The sequence below is a fragment of the Pimephales promelas genome, chromosome 21 (genome assembly GCF_988280905.1).
Source record: "Pimephales promelas chromosome 21, fPimPro1.hap1.1, whole genome shotgun sequence".
Taxonomy (NCBI): domain Eukaryota; kingdom Metazoa; phylum Chordata; class Actinopteri; order Cypriniformes; family Leuciscidae; genus Pimephales; species Pimephales promelas.
The window spans coordinates 9291226-9309737 of NC_142789.1; the positions used below are offsets into that span (position 1 = coordinate 9291226).

The 18512-nt window shown below is 41.2% G+C and overlaps 1 long non-coding RNA gene across 1 annotated transcript; it reads left to right on the forward strand.

The window, feature by feature from the left end:
• Positions 1–13254: 13254 nt before the first annotated feature.
• Positions 13255–18229, forward strand: LOC148970125 (uncharacterized). Its single transcript, XR_016148535.1, has 5 exons — positions 13255–13403; positions 14236–14315; positions 14466–14575; positions 14846–14949; positions 17861–18229. It is a non-coding gene; the product is annotated as an uncharacterized LOC148970125 (long non-coding RNA).
• Positions 18230–18512: the final 283 nt, after the last annotated feature.

The window sequence follows — 18512 nt, forward strand, 5'->3', positions numbered from 1 at the left end:
TATATACACGTGACCCTCATTTAGCATTGCTTTGTCAGCCATTACATGTAAAAATAAAGGACGTTCATACTGTTAAATTAAGAACCATAGTCAGATTGAGAGGTAAAACAGTTTATTAATAATTTTGTGAGTTCATAGTGATAACACAGTAACTGTTAAATGGTTAAAATTTAGTTCATAATGTAGTCAGGTCATTAGCATATTTCATGGAAGAGTAAAAAGATTAAAGACAAGTTAAACAGTGATATGAAAGAGTATTAGGAATACACGTGCAGTTATCAATGTTAGAGTAATGTGGGTATAGACTGAACTATTGCTGATGCCTGAAAATCTATTTTAATTCCAAATACTATTCACATGCTTGTTTGAGTTTAAATGTATGACTCATAGAGTTTATTGTACTTTAAAGATGTTATTTTTCAGACCTTTTCCTTTTATATCAGTTTAATAACGGGCATAGCACATGTTTAGATCCATGTTAATGTGTTTGTGTAAAGAACATGTATTTTCTGAAAATGGAGTATTGTAAGGAGTCTAGTCTAGTGTGACGTATCAGCCTAGACATCAGTCATGCGAGTCAAGATAATTTGTGAATATATCACAGGATAAGAGTATAGAAGTAGTCCAGCACGAGATGAAGCGCGAATGTGCAGAGAAATGTGCTCCTTGTTTGAACATTGCATTTTCTTGTGTTTCATACAGAAAAATAAATGTGTTGCACCCGGAAGTGACATTGCCTCTTTCCAAAAAGTGTAACATATTTTGGCGAGCCAGCCAGGAGGAGGCGATAGAGTGACCAACACCATTAACCCCCTCCTTCCCAACGAGTCGATCCGGAAACAAGATGGACGCCAGTCAGATCCTGCGTGATCAAGTGAGTGCAGCTCTGTGGCAGCTAAGGGAAGAGTCTCTCTGGGAGGTCTGCAGGTACATGAAATGTGATGGCCTGGACAGTGAAGAGTCCCGCAGCAAGACACGGAGGGCGCTCATCAAGATGGCGGAGTGCGTATTGGATGATCTAGAGGAGAGCGAAGAAGGTGATCAAGTTAAACAGTACTGTGTTGATTTATTGACATACATTGAAAGACAAAGTAAAGAAGGTCGTCAACCAGATGCAGTGAAGCCATCAGAGAAGCCAGCTCCAAAGGAAGAAGAAAAAAAGCGTTTTGCACCACCCAGTCCCCCTGTAAAGAAGGCAGAGTCCTCGCTCAGGAGCCGACTAGAGCCAACTCACCCATTGCCTGAGGTAACCATGCGAAGAGAGTTTAAGATCTGTGGTCAAATTGGAGAGGGTGGTCAGAGGGATAAATTGTCGTACCCCAGTTTAGTTCGACAGATTGAGATGGGAATAGAAAAAGGGCACACGCAGACTGAAGTAGTCGAAGCTGTGATCAGGGCTGTCAGTCCAGGGCTGCCTTTGAGAGACATGCTAGAGATTAAACGTGGTCTGACCCTCAGTTCACTTCTCACCATCCTGAAAGGCCACTATCGTGTAGATAGCTCCACTGCTCCTTTACCATCAGCTACTAAACATCTCTCAAGAGCCCAAAGAAACTGTCCTGAACTTTGTATTCCGTGCAATCGAGCTGAAAGAGAAGCTGTTATGGAAAGCAGCAAATGAGGACACAGATGAACAGTACAGCCGAGCCGTCATTCAACGCAAGTTCCTCCGCTCAATTGAAACTGGACTGTTAAGTGATTCTGTGAAATTCCAAATTCTGCCCTACCTCAGTGATTTGAGTATTTCAGATGAAGAGCTTATACAGAAAGTGGATGAGGCGGCCAAAGTCGAAAGTGAGAGACAAGAAAAGCGCAAGAGATCCACCGCTGGTAAGACGCCCAAAGTGCAGGAGCTTCAAGCAGATACTCAGGTAAAATCCAAACCTGCCCAGAGCCCCTCTAAACTTAAGGAGTCCAACCCAGCAGCAGAAATCACAACAGTAAAAGGGAACGAGACTAAACCTGACAGCATGAATGTACAGCAGATGATGGAAGAACTTCGTAAAGAGATGAAGCAAATGTTTCTGGCTGTAATGGAAGCGAACCCCCGTTCTCCTGAACAAAGGCCGAGAGAAAAAGGTTGCAAGAAATGTAGGGATGAGAGAACAGGTGAGAGCTGTTCACACTGTTTCAAATGTGGGAAGGAAGGCCACTTCTCTCGCGGATGCAGAGCGTTGTCGGGAAACGGGCAGGGGCTACTGAGATGGGGCCAGCAGTAGTCCAAGTAACAGCGCCCCAAAATGAGCAGCCACCACCCAGCTCAGTCATTCAACCGACAACAGCCCTGGGAAAGAGAGCATCGGGCGCCTCACCTGCTGTAAGTGTAGTTCACTATATACCACCTCGACACCAGCCACAGTTAGTAAGCCTTGTAGGAAGCCGATGTATGGTGGACTGTTTCATGGACAATCGACCAGTCAGAGCCCTGTGGGACACGGGAGCACAGTCCAGTATAGTGAATGAGCCCTGGCGACTGAGCTGCCTTCCTCACACTATTGTCAAACCCATCTCAGAGTTGTTGGGAGATGAGACCCTGACAGTCTTTGCTGCCAATGACACGCCCATTCCATATATTGGCTGGATTGAAGTCAGTTTCAGATTAGGCAGTGACCCCACCAAGATGAATGAACTTCAAGTACCAATGCTTGTGTCAAGCGACCCAGCAGTTGCCAGCGACCCCATCATTGGCTACAACGTCATTGAGGCGATCATTAACCGCAACGAGGAAAAGACGAAAAGTGAAAGAAAGCAGTTGGCACAGAAAGTGAGTAGAGCCCTTGCAATAACAGTGAAAACTGCTCATCAGGTAGTCAAGTTGATGCAGAACGGTGATTCAGATTCGGAGATTGGTGTAGTTCGTACCTGTGGAAAAAAAGTGCCCTTACCAGCTAACCAAGTCACCACTGTCTACATAAGAGCACATGTGAGTTCACGAACCCAAGGTCAACATATGTTCTTTTCACCTGACTTACTTAATCCTCCTCCAGAAGGTGTTATTTACAATGATGTACTGGTCCAGATCCCAGAAAGGAGAGTTCCATACATACCCATCTCCATGACCAACACGACTGATCACACCATCTGTCTGGACCGTCACAGGGTGATTGGATATCTGGAACCGGTCAAGACCGTATACACAGCGCCTATAAAGATTAATGAGAATGAGACAAGGGCTGAAATGAAGGACAGCACAGTGACAAAGACCAGTGAAGCAAGTAGCACACCACAACCAGATAACACTCAGGCGAGTAGGCCAACTTCATGGGACCCTCCTGTGGATCTCTCCCATCACTCGGAAGGACAGCAGGAGGTGGTAAGGAGGATGTTGCGGGAGGAATGTGAAGCGTTTTCCTTTGACAGTGACGATGTGGGTTGTATACCATCACTCAAGATGCATATCACCCTCCACGATTCGAGCCCTGTACAAAAGACCTACATGTCTGTACCCAAGCCTCTGCACAATGAAGTTAAGGAGTACCTACAGGATCTGTTGAGAAGAGGGTGGATCACACCTTCTCGATCCCCTTATTCATCCCCAGTGGTGTGTGTCCGTAAGAAGGACGGAAGTCTTCGTCTTTGTGTTGACTTCAGAGAACTTAACCGTAAGTCAGTCCCCGACCGCCATCCGATACCGAGGATTCAAGACATGTTGGATGCTCTAGGTGGGAGCTCGTGGTTCTCGGTCTTAGACCAGGGTAAAGCGTACCACCAGGGTTATCTGGATGAGGAGAGCCGCCCGCTCACAGCTTTCATCACACCCTGGGGGCTCTATGAATGGGTGCGCATACCCTTTGGCCTGAGCTCGGGACCCGCAGAGTTTCAGAGGAGCATGGAGCATTGTCTGACTGGGCTGAGGGACACAAGTTGCCTCCCGTACCTGGATGACAACCTGGTACACAGTTGTAGCTTTGAGGAACACGTGGAGCACATCCGTCTTGTTCTCCAGCGCTATAAGGAACACGGTGTGAAGCTGACCCCAAAGAAGTGTGAGCTGTTTAAATCGAGTGTGAGGTTTCTTGGCAAGTTGGTGACTGGAGAGGGGTACACAATGGACCCTGCAGAGGTGGCTCCGGTGCAGGCGTTAAAAGAGAAGACCCCTGCCACAGTGGGTGATGTGCGCCAGATCCTTGGGTTTCTCTCTTACTACAGACCCTTTATTCCCAATTTCTCCCGCGTGGCTCACCCACTCTATGACTTACTCACAGTCCCTAACCCTGAGAAAGGCACTCTAGACCAGACCATGAAGAAGCCATGTAAGACAGGAAAGAAAAACAAGGGTCACTTACCATCGCAGACACCTATAGAGTGGAACAGCTCCCATCAGGAAGTATTGAATCAGCTGGTAGATGCACTCACGAAGCCGCCTGTCCTCGGATATCCAGATTTCACCCAACAATTTGTATTGCATTGTGACGCATCCCAAGTTGGCCTGGGTGCGGTGTTATACCAGAGACAGCAGGGGAGGATGAGAGTGATTGCCTATGGCTCCCGCACCTTGAGTACAGCAGAGAAGAGGTACCATCTGCACTCTGGAAAACTGGAGTTTTTAGCGTTGAAGTGGGCCATCTGCGAACGGTTTCGGGATTATCTTTATCACTCCCCATCATTTGTGGTATATACAGATAATAACCCGTTAACGTATGTGCTCACAACCGCAAAACTCAACGCAACAGGACACAGATGGGTGGCGGAGCTGGCCGATTATAACTTCACAATCAGGTACCGCCCAGGCAAAAACAACTCCGATGCAGATGGCTTATCAAGGATGCCGTTGGACTTTGAGGACTACATGTGTAGCTGTGCGGCTGAGGCCAGTCAAGATGTCATCAGTGCATCTATGGAGAGAGTTACAGCGGAAAAGACAAGCCCTTGCCGGGGTGTTGGGTGGATCCAGGTCAGTGCTTTGAGCTTAGTGAAGGACCGGGAGACCAGCAAACCTCTTACCACAGATCAAATCCGCAAAGCGCAGGAAGAGGATGAAATCCTGTCCAGAGTCCTCTGGTACAAGTCACAGAACAAGAGGCCAAGTAGATCTGAAGTGAAAGCAGAGAGCCCCGCAGTGGCCATATTGCTGAAACAATGGCTCAAGGTTAAAGTTGGTCCAGATGGCGTCTTGCGCCGCAGAACTTCCCGTCGAGAACAACTGCTGCTCCCCAAAGCTTATCATCCTCTGGTCTTCAAAGAACTGCACCAGGACATGGGTCACTTGGGGGTCGAAAGGACACTCGACCTGGTACGAGAACGATTTTACTGGCCACAGATGAGCAGGGATGTTGAACATTTTGTCAGTAAGGTGTGTGAATGCCTCAAGAAGAAGAAGCCGAGTAAGCAGAGCCGTGCACCTCTGGTGCCCATTCAGACCACTTATCCATTTCAGCTCGTCTCGATAGACTTCTTGCATTTGGAAAAATGCAAGCATGGCTATGAGTATATACTGGTGGTCATGGACCATTTTACTAGGTTTGCGCAGGCCTACGCAACAAGGAATAAGTCGTCCAAAACAGTAGCTGACAAGATTTTCAACGATTTTGCACTCAAGTTCGGGTTCCCAAGCAGACTACATCACGACATGGGCAAAGAGTTTGAGAACAGACTGATGGCGAGCTTAAAGAAACTCTCTGGCATCCAGGGCTCACACACAACGCCATACCACCCCCAGGGTAACGGGCAGGTGGAAAGGTTTAACCGTACCCTGTTGTCCATGCTGCGCACCTTGGAGGACGAGGAGAAGGAGGATTGGAAGGAGTCCCTCGCGAAAGTTGTCCACGCGTACAACTGCACCAAGAACGAGGCAACGGGTTACGCGCCTTATTTCCTTATCTTTGGACGTTCTCCTCGCCTGCCCATTGATCTGTTCTTTAGTCTTGAAAAAGATGAGGCCCACGACACCTATGATGACTACGTGAGTAAATGGAAGACAAGAATGCAAGAGGCATACGAGATTGCGGCTAAAACAGTGGTCAAAGGAGCAGTTCGTGGAAAAGTCCTCTATGACCGGAAAGTGCAGGGAAGAGACCTCCAGCCAGGTGATAGAGTCCTTCTCAGAAATCTCACTCCCAGAGGCGGGCCTGGAAAAATTCAATCTTACTGGGAAGGTCAGGTGTACAGAGTGAAGGAGAGGAAAGCTGATGGGAGTCCCGTTTATGAGATCAGTCCAGAAAATGGCAAAGGAAGGGACAGAGTGGTTCACAGAAATCTTCTGTTGCCCTGTGATTTCCTACCTCTTGATCAGCCACCAGCAGGGCTTCGTCAGCCATGGAAAGACTCCCGGAGCTCCTCAAAGAAAAGAACCAAACCACAACAACAGCAGCAACCAGAGCCAAGTGACACCTCTGACGATGAAGGCAGTGGTCCCTACCAATGGAATCTGAGATCTGGCAGCGGGAGACAGCAGAGACCCACTCCACTGAATCCTCTGGCAGAACCCTTTCACCCACTACAAAGCGAAGAGGATGTGCCACTACAAAGCGAAGAGGATGTGCCACTACAAAGCGAAGAGGATGTGCCACTACAAAGCGAAGAGGATGTGCCACTACAATCTCAGAGACCTGATTTGAGTTCTGACCGGTCTGAGAATGTTGAGTCAGAGGCCGATCCGCTGGTTCGGACGCTAGGAGAGCGACATGCGGTAGGACCTCGACCCCAGAGACTGAGACGTCAGCCGGTTGTACTGAGTTATGACACATTGGGTCAACCGTCCTTGGTAAATCGAGACTGTAAGGTAACAGAGAATCAGGTAACGCAGACGAAGGGTTACTGGAGGCCTTGGATGGCTGAGGTTTTCTAAAGTAATGTTCCCTTGTTCTGGGAAATGTCAGGAGACATTTAATTTTGTGGGGGAGAGTGTAGCACTAAGAATGTAAAATGGGACAGATATCAAAGCACCCCCCTTTAAATTTCAAACTGTTCATATTATCATTAGTTACTTGTATGACTTTCATTGTGTTCAATTTGGTGAGACTCGGAGTCGCCAGCAGGGGGCACCCGGGAGTTGCGCGGCGCATGAGTGGCTGACTAGTTAGCAGCATAGAAGTAGTCCAGCACGAGATGAAGCGCGAATGTGCAGAGAAATGTGCTCCTTGTTTGAACATTGCATTTTCTTGTGTTTCATACAGGTAAGCTGACAATAACCTTACACTGGTATATGTATAACAGTATTATATTCTTATAGAGCCATAGTTTGTGCCTGAAACGTTAACAAAAGTGAAGTTTTAACGGTGATTAAGAGTTATGTCGTGAAATGGCGGACGGGAGTGTTAACTATTTAATTAGTAGAAAACTAGTAACTCTTAACGTGAGTAAAACGGAGTAATAAAGGTTTAGAAGCATATATACTCGACGTGAGTGTGGGATGAGGCATAATTAACCGAATATATGTGTATGAACATGGATTGAAATGCGTGTAGAGACAAGTCTGGGCAATTGGAGTTAATGAGGCACACGTGACTGTTCTTAGCCCTCGTATATACACGTGACCCTCATTTAGCATTGCTTTGTCAGCCATTACATGTAAAAATAAAGGACGTTCATACTGTTAAATTAAGAACCATAGTCAGATTGAGAGGTAAAACAGTTTATTAATAATTTTGTGAGTTCATAGTGATAACACAGTAACTGTTAAATGGTTAAAATTTAGTTCATAATGTAGTCAGGTCATTAGCATATTTCATGGAAGAGTAAAAAGATTAAAGACAAGTTAAACAGTGATATGAAAGAGTATTAGGAATACACGTGCAGTTATCAATGTTAGAGTAATGTGGGTATAGACTGAACTATTGCTGATGCCTGAAAATCTATTTTAATTCCAAATACTATTCACATGCTTGTTTGAGTTTAAATGTATGACTCATAGAGTTTATTGTACTTTAAAGATGTTATTTTTCAGACCTTTTCCTTTTATATCAGTTTAATAACGGGCATAGCACATGTTCCCAGCCAACATGTATATGTGGGCCCCACATGGTTTATGCTTGGGCTACGTGGGTACCAAGTGGGTATGGTCCCAAAATGGGCATCTTTTCTGGGGCCCACTTGGGTCAGCTACGTCGGTCCCACATGGGCAAAAATAAGTGGGCTCCCTATGTGGGTCCTAGTTGGGTCACTAATGGGAAATGAGGGCATGGGCTCAAAATGGGTAACACAAATGGGGCCCATTTGGGTTTATCAAATGGGTGAGACATTGGCAAATACAACCAGTCCCATATAGGCTGCCTGCGTGGGCCCAAGGTAGTACCCACATAGATAATCTCTATATGGGTTATGAATGGGAAAAATATATGGGGTCCACTTTCATAACCCATATGGGTCAGACATGGGCAAACACAATCAGTCCTATATAGGCTGCCTACATGAGCCCAATGTGGCACCCACGTTGGTAATCTTTATATGGGTTTTGAATGGGGCAATACATATGGGACCCACATGGCCAAACTATATCGGACAGACATGTGCAAACACAATCAATCCCATATAAGCAACCTATATAGGCCCAAGATAGTTCCCTCATAGGTAATCTCTATATGGGTTCTGAATGGGAAAAACATATGGGGCCCACTTTGATAAACCGCATGGGTCAGACATGGGCAAACACAAACAGTCCCATATAGGCTGCCTACATGGGCACAAGGTAGTTCCCTCATAAGTAATATCTATATGGGTTCTGAATGTGAAAAATATATGGGGCCCATTTTGATAAACCGCATGGGTCAGATATGTGCAAACACAAGCAGTCCCATATAGGCTGCCTACATGGGCCCAAGGTAGTTCCCTCATAAGTAATATCTATATGGGTTCTGAATGTGAAAAATATATGGGGCCCATTTTGATAAACCGCATGGGTCAGATATGGGCAAACACAAGCAGTCCCATATAGGCTGCCTGCGTGGGCCCAAGGTAGTACCCACATAGATAATCTCTATATGGGTTATGAATGGGAAAAATATATGGGGTCCACTTTCATAACCCATATGGGTCAGACATGGGCAAACACAATCAGTCCTATATAGGCTGCCTACATGGGCCCAAGGTAGTTCCCTCATAGGTAATCTCTATATGGGTTCTGAATGTGAAAAATATATGGGGACCATTTTGATAAACCGCATGGGTCAGATATGGGCAAACACAAGCAGTCCCATATAGGCTGCCTGCGTGGGCCCAAGGTAGTACCCACATAGATAATCTCTATATGGGTTATGAATGGGAAAAATATATGGGGTCCACTTTCATAACCCATATGGGTCAGACATGGGCAAACACAATCAGTCCTATATAGGCTGCCTACATGGGCCCAAGGTAGTTCCCTCATAGGTAATCTCTATATGGGTTCTGAATGTGAAAAATATATGGGGCCCATTTTGATAAACCGCATGGGTCAGATATGGGCAAACACAAGCAGTCCCATATAGGCTGCCTACATGGGCCCAAGGTAGTACCCACATAGATAATCTCTATATGGGTTATGAATGGGAAAAATATATGGGGTCCACTTTCATAACCCATATGGGTCAGACATGGGCAAACACAATCAGTCCTATATAGGCTGCCTACATGGGCCCAAGGTAGTTCCCTCATAGGTAATCTCTATATGGGTTCTGAATGTGAAAAATATATGGGGCCCATTTTGATAAACCGCATGGGTCAGATATGGGCAAACACAAGCAGTCCCATATAGGCTGCCTGCGTGGGCCCAAGGTAGTACCCACATAGATAATCTCTATATGGGTTATGAATGGGAAAAATATATGGGGTCCACTTTCATAACCCATATGGGTCAGACATGGGCAAACACAATCAGTCCTATATAGGCGGCCTACATGAGCCCAATGTGGCACCCACGTTGGTAATCTCTATATGGGTTTTGAATGGGGCAATACATATGGGGCTCACATGGCCAAACTATATCGGACAGACATGTGCAAACACAATCAATTCCATATAAGCAACCTATATAGGCCCAAGGTAGTTCCCTCATAGGTAATCTCTATATGGGTTCTGAATGGGAAAAACATATGGGGCCCACTTTGATAAACCGCATGGGTCAGACATGGGCAAACACAAACAGTCCCATTTAGGCTGCCTACATGGGCCCAAGGTAGTTCCCTCATAGGTAATCTCTATATGGGTTCTGAATGGGAAAAACATATGGGGCCCACTTTGATAAACTGCATGGGTCAGACATGGGCAAACACAAACAGTCCCATATAGGCTGCCTACATGGGCCCAAGGTAGTTCCCTCATAAGTAATCTCTATATGGGTTCTGAATGGGAAAAACATATGGGGCCCACTTTGATAAACTGCATGGGTCAGACATGGGCAAACACAAACAGTCCCATATAGGCTGCCTACATGGGCCCAAGGTAGTTCCCTCATAAGTAATCTCTATATGGGTTCTGAATGTGAAAAATATATGGGGCCCATTTTGATAAACCGCATGGGTCAGATATGGGCAAACACAAGCAGTCCCATATAGGCTGCCTACATGGGCCCAAGGTAGTTCCCTCATAAGTAATCTCTATATGGGTTCTGAATGGGAAAAACATATGGGGCCCACTTTGATAAACTGCATGGGTCAGACATGGGCAAACACAAACAGTCCCATATAGGCTGCCTACATGGGCCCAAGGTAGTTCCCTCATAAGTAATCTCTATATGGGTTCTGAATGGGAAAAATATATGGGGCCCATTTTGATAAACCGCATGGGTCAGATATGGGCAAACACAAGCAGTCCCATATAGGCTGCCTACATGGGCCCACAAGGTAGTTCCCTCATAAGTAATCTCTATATGGGTTCTGAATGTGAAAAATATATGGGGCCCATTTTGATAAACCGCATGGGTCAGACATGGGCAAACACAAACAGTCCCATTTAGGCTGCCTACATGGGCCCAAGGTAGTTCCCTCATAGGTAATCTCTATTTGGGTTCTGAATGGGAAAAACATATGGGGCCCACTTTGATAAACCGCATGGGTCAGATATGGGCAAACACAAACAGTCCCATTTAGGCTGCCTACATGGGCCCAAAGTAGTTTCCACATAAGTAATCTCTATATGGGTTCTGAATGTGAAAAATATATGGGGCCCATTTTGATAAACCGCATGGGTCAGACATGGGCAAACACAAACATTCCCATAAAGGCTGCCTACATGGGCCCAAAGTAGTTTCCACATAAGTAATCTCTATATGGATCCTTAATGCGGAAATATATACAAGTATAATTGTGAATATAATGAACTATGGAATAAATATAAATTGTGCATCTGTAAATGACTTCATAAACTATACACTTGTAAAAAAAACATATCTGTGCAATCATTAAAACATTTATATACAGTATATTTATGATTTACAGTATAATCCTTGTTAAAATACCACTAACAGTTGACCATATTTAGTAGTGAGGAAATTTCACAAATGGACTTATTCCACAGGTGGAAACCTATCATGGTACCACGCTTGAATTCACTGAGCTCCTGAAAGCAACCTTTGTTTTTACACATGTTTGTAGAAGCACCTGCATACCTAGGTGCTTGATTTTATACAACTGTGGCCATGGATGTGATTGAAACACCCCCATTCAATAACTTGGATGGGTGTCCCAATACTGTTGGCAATAGTATTGGTATGTGGATACAGTATAGGCCACGGCTCTTCAAATCCAGTCCTGGAGTGTTGGAGTTCAGCAGATATTAGTTCCAACCCTAATCATTGACACTAAATATTCAAACTCAAAGTGTCAACTTTTAGTGGTTTAATTTTGTTACTGCAAACTTCTGAGTTACTGCAATATGCTTATCTCAATATAGTTATACAAATGGTTCAAAATATCCCGAAAATGGTCACTGTACAATATGAAGAACGGGTTACAGAAGCTACTTATCTATCAAAATATTCTAATGACTTGAGATGGCTAGAATAAATCAAACCCCTAGCATCAGCCAAATGCCCTTATTCAATGGAAATACTCAAGAGTTTTCTGGTCAGTCAGTTAGTGACAATGTAATTCTAGAGATTTTAAATATTGGGGTTAGGGTTAGGGTTTTGATTATTGAAAGAGACTCAGTCCAGATGATGAAATAGCCCAAGTAAAAAAAGTTAGAATGCAACATGCAGTGTTTGAAGGGAAAATCAAAACTAAATTCAAAAATCACATTTGCAGCGAGTACAGAATGCACACAATGTACACAATGTAACATTTTAATGCTAAACAGTTGAATTTTTTTATCTGTTTGTTGAATCAATGTCATGTCTTCAAGAAATCCATAACATTTAAATTATTATTATTTCTAATTATTAATTTCTAATTATTATTGTAGCATTTTATGATATTTTGATCAAAACACCACTTCAAAAATATAAATTTGTGTTGAAATAGAATCAGTATATTATTAACAATAATAAAAATAATGGATATAATTTCAATCTCAACAAGTGCAGAATAAACTTTTTTTGCTTTGTGCGATTTTGTTTGGGGTTTACAATTTTGTGTGTGTGCCTAAAGTTTAGCTTGCAGGATTACATTTTTATTCACACACTTTCATAAAAACAGTAATCAAATAATATAGCCTACAAATTAAATTAAACACGGATTTCTTAAAAAAAAAAAATCATTACCACTTTTTTTTTTTTTTTTTTTTAATCATTACCACTGAAACAATAGAGTGCCGAAGTGATGACGTCACTTTGTAGGACAACCCGGAAGCTAGCAGCGCATGGGTTCCCTCGGTAAAAAAGCAATGCATTTTCCCCATAGACTTTTGGAAAATCGCAAAAAATAAGATCTGTGTTTAACAGAGGGTTGTGACCCTTACACGTTTTGTCTAGCAAGATAATCTTTACAAGTTAATCCAAAATTTATATACATTTTGAAGCATAAAGATTTTAAAAAACACAATCAGACACAATAAAGTTTAAAAAAAAAAACACACGCAGGTTATAATTGTGTGTTCTATGTCATAGATCAAAACGTGAAAATATTTAGAGGCTCTGTTCACCAGAGACCTTATTTCAGGAGATTTAGCAAAAACCCATTCAAAAAACCCATAGGCTTTAGAGCGAGGGAACTGTAATGCTAAAATGCAAATTCACTTCTGCGTTTTGGCCTACAGAGTGACGTCGTAACTTCGGTTGTTTCACCTTCTTTGATCATGATTGGTTAATCTGACTGTCATCTATGTAACTGGCCAATGACAACTGTGCGCGCCTTTTTACTGGTCAAGTTTGAAAAATCAAATACATTTGAGTTGATGACGACGGCTGCTCAGCAAGATTAGATTACTCGGTCTTTCAATTATTATTTTGAACTAATTTGCGATGTGACATGTAAACGAAGGAGAACAGAAGATGTGAACACACAGAAGACGCTCAGACTGGATGCGTGAGATCCTGCAATATTGGCGATCAGGTAAGAGAACATTTTTCTGTCTCCACTATCATTTTAGAAAAACTGAGATCCACTAATATAAACGTTTAGGTATTACATTCAAATAAGTGGATGAGAGTGTTAATATAGTTCATGGTTGAATATGCAGATAAACAAAACGTATGTGAATGGAGTTCATTAACTACCCAGAAATGTTCTGTGTAACTTAACGTTAACGTTACATACGAGAGTTTTATAAACGGATAACGGACGTAGGCTACTAAGTTACCTGCAGTTGTGTTTGTAACGTTAACATAACGGGTAGCTAACCATATTTATCTGAAAGCAACGTTAGTGCTTCTGAGTAGCTAAGTGTATTTGATTGTGCTAAAGTGGAACTATTGCAAATATACTTTTGGTACACTTAATAGTGGTAACGTTATTACTTTATTTTTTTGTCGTAATATATATATATATATATATATATATAAAATGTTCATTGTGTAATAAAGTCTTCTTAGGTGATGTGTCATTATGTTAATGAAATTGAAGTATAATTAGTATGAAATGTGTTCTAATATATTCTGGTAGAAGTTATTTATTTATTTACTAGGGAAGTAGAATCCAAATGAGTAAAGTGACTGATATATTGTGAAAAGCGCTATATAAATATGATTTGACTGATAAAACGGTCATTTACTCTCTGAAACACTGGAATCTACAGAAGAGTTGAGAAATGTTATTGGTCTAACGTTAAATCTCTTATATTTTAGTAGATGCCCGTTTCTAAATATTTTGACATCACCTCTTAAAAAACTGATAACTGCTAATGATAAGAGATTTGTTTATTTTTTTATTATTTTTATATATCAAGCACTGGAAGAAGATTTTTGGGAGGAGAGCAGGCACCCAACAGAGACAAATCCACCACGGCATGATTATCAACTTCATTATGTAAGTCAGTTTTAACCATTGCTTCTAAACCTTACATTGGGATTAATATATTATGTTGTCAAAAGTATTATACTCATCATCAAAAGTCATATCCTCTACCAGTGACAAATCTGGGTAACTAATTATCTTTATGTCTTTCTTCCTCTAAAGTGACAAAGAAAGGAGAACATGTCACCATCATGAGCCCTTTATTTAGTTCACGGAAGAACATCAAGGGAAAGACCCTCAGACGTGTCATAACAGGATAAATGTGGCTACAGGTAAAATTGTTTGATGGTTTGTTTGATTTTGGAGTAGCAATTTCTTTTTTTAAAGCTTTAATTGATGTGATGTGACATGTGTCCCCAAACTCGGAATTTGTGCTCTTCATTTCATCCATTCAAGTGCACACACACACACACACAGCAGTGAGTATTAAACACACACAGTGGAGACCGGGGAGCTATTGGGCTATTTTTCATGTTCTCTGAATGTTTTATAATGGCAAATGTTGGTACGATATTGATACGTTTTGTTTTAATATTGTTAAGGACGCATCACCCCACCCCATCCCAGATTGACCAAGGATCCAGATGAGTACTGGCAATTTGGTGGAGGATTGCTCTTTATCTACTACATTGTACTGTCACTTCCGGTATGGATTTATTAACCTTGTTGAGGTGTTTTGATTGTACTTAATTTAATAAATTTTTCAAAATTAGATTTTACATAATTTAATTAGAGTATTTAGCCCATGATTTACTCATCCTCAAGCCATCCTTTGGTGTATATTAGCCCACGTTCTTCTTTCAGACAAATACAATCAGAATTTTATTAATAAACACCCTGACGCTTCCAAGTTTCGTAATGGCAGTGGATTGCAACTATTAGTTTAAAAAAGCTCAAAAAAGTGCATCCATCCATCATAAACTCCACACGGCTCCAGGGGGGTTAATAAAGGCCTTCTGAAGCAAAAATTTTGTTTGAAAAATATCCATATTTAAACTTTTTAAAGTAAAACAACTAGCTTCCAACTAAATGGCCATAAGCAGCCTACTTGCAAACTTATGCAATTGACCTGTGGCTAAGCCACGCCCCCTCCACTCACTTGGACAAACAGTCAACATTCGGGGACAGGCGCTATGGCAGACATTTTACAGGAGGCAATTGGTGATTTTTGGAGACAAAAATATTATATATCATCTCAAAGTCACCTTAAGGGCCTTAACTATGCATTGGAGGGTTATATTAATAATTTTATTGTTGAGAAGGTCGATGAAAAGCTTCAGCTCCAGGCAAAAATGTAATTTACAGGTCACAATGTAAACGTGATATACCGCATATCGTTGCCATCACCGTTTGGTGCTACAGTATTTACATGAATCATTCAGCACAACATTGTTAACATTTGTTATCTCGGTTATTTACAGATACGCTAATTAAGCTAAGTGACATGATGTACAAAGCAACTAGAAGGTTAACTTTAGTTGTTGTTGTGGTCTACCGCGGTGCATGACTTAATCGCATAACTTAATCCAGAGCAGACACTTATCTCTGTTGAGAAGTGGCTTGGGAAAGGGTAAAGAAATACACACCGTCGCCCAGTCTCTCGGGAACCTAGTGTCGGAGTTGTATGTACCCCATGCACACCGTTTGACCATTTTAAACTTAAAATGACAAAAAAACCTAATGAAAACTGACTAACTGCAATGCATTTCAATGGACGTGGAAGCAGAGAATGTCCGAGTGTATTAGGTTAGGTGCGCACTGGTCATCGTGTTTGACTGAATGGCTTAGCCATAGGTCAATTTGTGACGTCAGAAGTAGCGTAGTGCATAATGGTGTAGAGTAAATATCAACTTAAAACCACATAAGTTGCACTTTACACTTAAGTGCAATCTGTATGTTCGCTTGGCCGGAAGCTGGTTATTTTATTTAATAAAGTTTTAAATATGAATATTTGATAATGCTTTAGATTACAGCCTGGAAAGTACTGCGTAATTAAAGCGATTTAACAGCGTAACCTTTGGTAATTATAGTGTACCTATAACATACTTACAATATAAGTATAAAGGAACAATATATTAAGTTTGGGGAATAAGGAGGTAACAACCAGGAGAATTAAACAATTATACTGTAAGTATTAAAGGACTAAAGGGTGTTTATCCTACTATTGTGATAACAATCTTACATTTGGGAGCAATTTCACCAGAAAATTGTACACTGCGTACCTTTTTGAAATAAAGGTGAACCAATACCTACTCTAAAATTACAGGCTTTTAAAAAAAATTACAGGGTACATATGCATTTATAAAGTCATATTTTTTACATAAGTGCACTGAAACAAAAACTATTGCAACTTTTGCTTAAATATTGGGGAAAGATACACTTGTTTCATGTGGTGGTGCTTGTTACCCCCTTGTTCCATGTAGTTACAGGGTAAGTACAATAAAAATACATACACAGTTTTATATCACTGACTTGGAAACCTTTATTTATTATACAAGCACCACTTACCCTGTAACCACATCAAACAAAATATATGTCCCAGTATTTAAAAAAAATTGCAATAGTCTTAGCTTTTCTTGCCTTGAAACATGTTAGCCAAAACTTAAACATCTGCACTTTTGCTATAATTTTTTTTAAAAATATTAAAGAATTGTATAAATGCCTATACATGTACCCTGTCCTTTAAAAAAAGCCTATACAGTAATGATACACAATTTTTACAAAAAGGTTTGCAGTGTATGTACTCTGTGTAAGACTGTTGTATCATAATAGTAGAATAAGTAACCCTTATTTCTATAATACTTACAGTATTAATATATATTTTTAATTCTCCTGGTTGTTACCCCATTATTCCCAAAACTTTACCCATTTACTTACATGCAAGTCCTTTATAGGTACACTATAATTGCAGAAAGTTACACTGTAAATTCCTCTTAATTACATAGTACATTCCGGGCTGTATTTTAAAGCGTTACCGAATATTTTTCTTACACAAACTCATGGCTTTGCTTCAGAAGGCGTTTAATAACCCCCTCCCACTGTATATGCGCTCTTTTGACTCTGTTGATGCCTTCAAATGCAGACTAAAGTCTTATTTATTTGTTCAGGCTTTTAATTAGGTACCTGTGTTACATGATATGATCATGTACTGTCTATGCTTTTATTTTGTGTATTTTATGATATTAATGTTTTTGTTGTAAGGCACTTTGTTGCCTTGTACCTGTGAAAGGTGCTATATAAATAAACTTTTACTTACTTACTCAGTTAACCTAACCCTAATATCTGGCCGATTGATCGGAGCATTCCTAATTTTACTTTAAAAGTAATCATAAATCATTATACTTATTATGCATACTTTATAAACTGTTTTTTATTGATTTCCTAAATGCCCTTCCAGTGACATTCCAAAACCGTCACCATTCCTATATAATTTTTTTGCTGTTTTTTTTTTTTATCCTGAGTAGAAATTGTTATTCTGTCATAAGGTATTGTGACGTGTAAGTAACATGATTTTTCTAAAATCAAAATCCCTAAAAAAAAAAAAAAATGTTTTGCAGAGGCTCTTAAGAAGACAACACAGATCAACTGGCAAGGAACTGAGAGGGAACTCTCAAAATAGTCCAGGACAAGAGATGGAGGAGGAGAGTGTCTAGATGCGCAAATGACTGTCTGCAGTGTAAGCTGTACTGATAAATGTACTGTATAGTTGCTGCTTCTTCTAACTGTCACCAATTTATATCCTGTTCAAATGTTCAGTAAAGACTGGGTCAAATACAGGTTCAAAATATGTATTTTAACAAATAGGTATTAAATAGATACTCTTTAATCTGACATAAATCTGCTTCTTTAAATATTGTCCCTGGAATTTCAGAATATAGCATAATATGATGATGAGTAATTTTAATAAAATTGAAAATATTTCAATATCACTGTGTGCTCTAATGCTTTAAAACTTGTTTGTGTGGTGTTGCTACTCATTTAGATGGAGCCCAGATGATCCCTAATTGGGCCACATGCACATGATTCCTAGTTGGGCCCCACCTAAAGCCCTGTGAAATCCTGTATAAAAGAAATCCTGAATCCTGAAATCCAGCAAGTTGCTGGGGCCAGCATGGAACCTATGGACAAACCCACTTAAAGCCCATATTTCAGCCCATATAGTAACCTTGTAGTACCCACAAAAAACTAAAGCTGGGACCAAGATAGGTC